This window comes from Rhincodon typus, chromosome 24, assembly GCF_021869965.1.
Source record: "Rhincodon typus isolate 14 chromosome 24, sRhiTyp1.1, whole genome shotgun sequence".
Classification (NCBI taxonomy): domain Eukaryota; kingdom Metazoa; phylum Chordata; class Chondrichthyes; order Orectolobiformes; family Rhincodontidae; genus Rhincodon; species Rhincodon typus.
In genome coordinates this window covers 9,625,089-9,631,088 of record NC_063355.1, presented here as the reverse complement: position 1 = coordinate 9,631,088, position 6,000 = coordinate 9,625,089, and the positions used below count along the sequence as shown (strand labels likewise).

The 6,000-nt window shown below is 39.7% G+C and overlaps 1 protein-coding gene and 1 pseudogene across 2 annotated transcripts in view; one reads left to right on the top strand and one right to left on the bottom strand.

Moving 5' to 3' along the window:
* Positions 1–6,000, top strand: part of bicdl1 (BICD family like cargo adaptor 1) — a 298,028-nt gene that overhangs the window by 21,418 nt on the left and 270,610 nt on the right. The gene's annotated exons all lie outside the window — the stretch shown is intronic.
* Positions 3,341–3,449, bottom strand: LOC125486024 (annotated as a pseudogene).

Sequence of the window (6,000 nt, the reverse complement as noted above, 5' to 3'; positions counted from 1 at the left end):
AGTATTTGAACCTATTACCTGGGCAACTGTGGACCAGATTGCAGCCAAATTTCATCAGCACCTGCAGCTATACAAATTTGCTATTGTATTCAAACTTCATGTCAACAAGCAAACTTCAAGAGGAGCTAACAGCTAGCTAATCTCCAAAGGTACAAGCTCTGATGATGGCAACTATTTCAAAATCTTGACTCAAACTCTAAGATGGTTGGTCTAGAGCTGTCCTGTTCACTCAATCAATGATGTGGCAAAATAAGGCGCACTCCCTCCCTTACCAGTTACATCATCACTCCAAATTGAATGGCAATAAGTACCAAACCATGAAGTCGTTTTGCAATGAGAACTCCACCAAGATAAGAACAGAGTTGAAATTGCCCCAAACGTATTTTGCATTGAACCATCATAGCTACACAACAATTTATATTTTTATGGCACCTTTAATGTAGTCAAACTTCCTAAACTGCCTCACAGGGCCTAATCCAAAATCTGAAAGTATACTAATAGAGAAGACACTAGCACAGGTGATCAAAGAAGCAGAAAGATGTGAGAGACAAAGAGAGTTAGGAAGGAAGTTCTGGAGTTTAGAACTGTGACAGCTGAAAGCATGGCTACAAATGGCGGGATGACGGAAGTGGAGAATACTCTAGAGGAATGCAAAATTTTGGTGACTTGCATACTTTTTTAATCAATATATTACGACACACCTCTGGAGCAGATGGAACTTGAATTCTGACCTTTTAGCTCAGTGCAGGGATACTACCACTGCACCACAAGTGCCCTGATAGGCTAGCTTCTTTTATTGACTATAAACTTCACCATCTGCTCTGGTGGATTTGAATCCATGTCCCCAGAACGTTAGCCTGGTTCTGGATTACTAGTCCAGTACCGTTACCAGTACACCATTACAATCCTCCAAAGGGGAAGCAAAGTTGGAGATTTATGTTTGCTTGAGGCAAGAATGATTCAATTTCTTGTCCAATATTAGATGCTTAGTGCATGCCTGTGTGTAGAAAAAAAAATGTAAAAGTCTGTGGCTCCACATTCTCTCTGTCATCTGAGTTTTCCTTACCCTGTAACTGTACCTGTCTATGAAGTGTGACTAATGCATGGAATAAACTGTTGGGATACTGCTCCCTCTCCCTTATGTCTCAGCTCCTAACCAAAGTACTGTACTTCCTGAGTGATGTTCACTTAGCACTGTAGTTACATTACTGAAAAGTACAATCTTAAATGAAACAACATTCACATAATCAGCCTTTCCCATTACAGCCAATGTAAAAACATTAGTTAGATTCTGTAGAACCTATCCTGTCAGAAAAAAATGAAAACGTATACCCTGAAAGTTTAAATACTGCATCTTGCTAAATGATTAGAATTAGTTTTGTTTTCAAAAGTTAAAAAGTAATTGTATTTACTTCCTCCTCTCTTCAACCCACTGCCAATTGTGCTCCCACACTCTGCTTTCCTGTCCAGAGTCCTTATTATGAGCAAGGGCTCAGGAGGTAAGCAGCTTATGAAGTAAAAGCATGCTCAAGTTGCAGGATTCTGGATGTAAGCCACAGCTGGAGAAATGACAACCAGGTGGGTCAATGAGCAGGACAGACTGCTCAATAATGATGCTGATCAGGGCTTGCAACCCTATGCCACGGCTGGTATGACTTAAAATTGGTTGATTTAAAGAGAGCACCTGCTATGATCAAGTCTAGAATGTAGCAGGACAATTAATGTGCCAGGATGACAGCATCTGGCAGCTTATGGAAACTGAATACATCTGCACTAGGTGTCTCAAACTCTGTCAGTAATTTGGTTAAGGGCCGGAGAGGGAGGGTGGTGGGAGCAGTACCTTGACTGTTTATTCCATGCCAGCAGTCACACCTTGTAGATAGGTACAGTTACAGAATGCTGTTAGAGAGATCCAGTAGGGTAGAAATCAAGGGGAACTAAGGTGAGACACAGAATGTGAAACAACAGATACTGATACTATCCAAGAAGTACAATATACTTACTACTTGTGCAGATGAGGGTAAAGTTTGTCAAAGGTATAGCCAAAATATGGACATGGTGCTGAGGAGCAGTTTCAATAATTAGATGGATAGATAACATCCTTAGAAGCAGGGTCCAGTGTCCTTTAAGGTATATCCCATGGTTGGTACCAAAGTGAGGGGCAGCTTGAGCAGACTCAAAAGGAATATTTAAGGAGGAGGGAGAGGATCCGGTCATAATGATCTAGTGAGCAGAACTTGGAGAAGAGTAAACAAGAGGGTATTCTTCACAGGTCATTTAGAGCACACATCTTTAAAAAAAGCCTACATCAGAAGAAAAGGACTCTGGCTGATTATTCCTGAGAACATCAGAATAGGAGTAGGCATATTGGTCCTTCACATATGTTCTACCATTCACAGGCATGTCCTACAATGTAATCCAGAAGGGGTTTTCCTTCTGCAGTGATGCACTGAGAGCTGTAGCCACATTTTATTTTGTTGAATGCCCAAACCTTCAGAGTGTCTCCATGTTAAGAAAAGGTGAGGAGGGTAAGATTTATACTTCAGCTATACAGAGTACTGGTTAGGCTATACTTGGAGGATTATGACCAGCTCTGTGTGCCATACTTTAGGAAGGATTCGCTTTAGAAGAAATGCAGCATAGATTAATCAGAATGATATCTGAACTTAGAGGATTAAAAATAGAAAGAAAGAAAGATTTCACAACATAAAGGAATGATTTGATTAAGGTTTTCAAAATATGAAAGACTGCACACAGTCTAAAAATTAGAGCCACATCCTTCAGGATTAAAATTAGGAAATACTTCTATGCACAAAGGATATTAGAAGATTTGAACACTCCTATGAATACAGCATATTGATACTAAGCTTTAAAGTTGTAAATTTTGAAACTGAGGTTAACAGATTTTTGCTAACCAAAGATAGGAAGGGATACAAGGCAAAGACAGGTATATGAATTTAGATTGCAGATCAGACATATATTTGAAGGACCATACTCTTATTCTGATCATAGAATCCCTACAGTGTAGGGACAGGCCCTTTGGCCCAACAAGTCCACACCGACCCTCTGAAGAGTATCCCACTTAGACCCAACCCCCTATCCTTTCCCTGTAACCCTGCATTTCTCATGACTAACACATTTAATCTACAGCTCCCTGAACACTGGGCAATTTATCATGGCCAATTCACCTAGCCTGCACATCTTTGGACTGTGGAAGGAAACCCACACAGACACGGGGAGAATGTGCAAACTCCACACAGTCGCCCGAGGGTGGAATCGAACCCTAGTGCCTGGCGCTGTGAGGCAGCAGTGCTAACCACTTAGCCACCATACCACCCTAAGCCTACTGCACTTGGTATTCCCAGGTGGTCTCCCATCCAAGTACTAACCAGGCCTGAGCCTGCTTAACTTCCAAGATCATGCATTTTCAGACTCGTATGGCCGTAGGCAATGTTCTCAGTAATAACCAGCTACATTCCTTTTCTTCTCATGTAGGCTTTTTTTTTTAAAAACAGATGTGTGTTCTAAATGGCTACTCAATGTAGTGTTTGAGTGGGTTGAATGCCTCTGCAGATTTTTGTTTTGGGGTGGAGCGTCAGAAAGAAAAGAATATGTTGGAGAAAAGAACAGAACAGAATAGAAGAGAAGGCAAAATCCTGGTAAAGGATACCCTTTTCACTGGTACAAAAGATGCTTGGTCTTTTGAGGGAAGCACACCATCCAGAATGATACCTTTATAATATGTTTTTGTGGTGCTGATCGGCCTGTGCAATGTCAACATCCAGTGAAAAGCTGCATTTTCTAATCTAACATTATCCAAAAGGTGCAGCTCTTATTTATGCCTCAGAAATGCAGAGCAAATGAAACGCAGTGCCGTAAATCTTATAATGGGCCCACTGGATTGCCATTCCTGGTGTATGCACTTGATATTGAGTTAATGAAAATTTAAGATCCTGTCTAGAAAAATTATATCGGTACCTACAATGATAAAACATTTGAACAGAAATAGTAAAAGAATTAAAGGAAGACAAGTCAGTCAGAGCAGCTTCAACCATGATTGGAATTTGTTAATAAAAGAAATTTTAACAAAGGCTTAGTCTTTGTTTAGCAAGGAGGTCAAATAATCCCTGATCAGGCTCTCTGCTGGAGCACACACCCTTTAGCCTGTTGATGTGTGCTTACAGTTAAGCCATGTATTGCGAACCAATTGAAAAACTTCATTTTAAATGTATTTCTCAAGATTGATTGCAAAGAATTGACCCAATTCTTACCCGACTGCATTGCGACCCTGAATCTCAATAACCTCCACCGAGTTGAAATGAGTTACAAACAGGTAAGGTTCTCTGTAAGCTGAAATGATCACAAATACAGCGCAAGTTAAACTGTTCAGATGGTTCATTTACAGAACATTTGTGAAATAATAATGACGTTACAATCCAGAATCACTTGCAATGTGTTACTTTGTAGAATCTTGGATGAACATTAAGAATAAGATTAATTTCTGCTGTGAACATCAAGCAAGTTTACAGTCAACTATCTTGTATACTTCCAGGATAACAAATTGTGGGCTCAATGCATTATTAATTATAATTTCTGCTGAACCCTGGCAAAACTAATGGTTGCAGGGCATATAAACTCACATAACTAACTAGGGGCAAAATGTTATTCCGCCCAAGGCTGTGGAAGGGTTACAATAACGTGCTGCAACAGGAGTACTTTTGGTTTGGTAATTGAGTTTCTCAAGGTTTTGAAAACTAGGCAGTAAAAGGGAAAATGCCAGGTCCAGCAGGCAAGTGTTCATTCTGCACTGTGGATCAAAATGAGCAAAAGTCCTTCTTCCCTATTTGTCAAGTAAATCTGCTAGGATCTCTCAACCTCACCTCCAGCAATCTAATCTCTCCCCCCTAATCTGGTCTCCGTCCTTGTTCCTCAATTGTAAAATGACCTGTCCACCAGAATCTTTGTTTTGCCAAGGACTTCTCACACGTCACAGACTTTTCTGTCCAACAACCAGCTAGCCTGTTAATTTGACTAACTGGAAGAGGAAAATGAATGAAAACATTCCAATGAGGTCTTGCTGTCTAATTTGATGAGACCTCCATGCTCCCAGCCACTGATACAAGTCCCTGCTCTCTTCCTACAATTATCTGGGTTATGTAGCCGACTCCACAGAAATAGGCTTTTAGGCCAATATTTTAGGCTTGGCATGAGCCTCCTCCTATTCTTTTTCATCTAACTACCAGCATTTCATATGCTTATTGGAAACAGGCACATTAACTATTCATCATGTAGCAAGTTTGACATTCTTCACTCTCTTGGGGTACAGAAGTTTTTTTTTAAATACGTGACTATTATCATGTAGTTAAGCTCCATACTTTTTGGTCTCCACAAAAATGGAAACTTCTTCTCTACATTTACCCTGACAAATCCTTTAGTAACTTTAACAACTGTTATCTGGTCACTTCTTAACATGTTCTTTTCAAAAGACAGCACTATCCTGCTGATCTTTTTCTGAATATTACAACCTCGAAAAACTTCTATCATATATCGTACATATTTTATGCAATTTTCTCACTGTTTAACATTCTTTCTATAATATGCACACTAGAACTGTGCACAGTGTAGTCTAAACAAGGTTTAATACAAGTTTAACATACTTCTTTGCTTTTCAATAGTTCCCCTGAAATGAACCTCATTGCATAATTTGATTTTTTTCATGGCCTTACTAATCTCTGTCGCCACTTTTCATGAATTGTGTATCTGAATCCCTAGTTTTGAACTCCAAATCAATTATTTTCAAGTCACCCCAGCTCTTTCACTGGACCTGTTTCTAGAACTTTGCTCTCTGAAACTCCAATATACAATTTCAGAAAAGACCATGAATACACACTTACCAAATGCCAGAGGCAAACGTCTCCACTTTAGGTCATCAGTGCGACTACGCCTTCCATATGAATCAACAATGACTCCAAATTCTATTGAGAGTAAAAGAGATTGAAT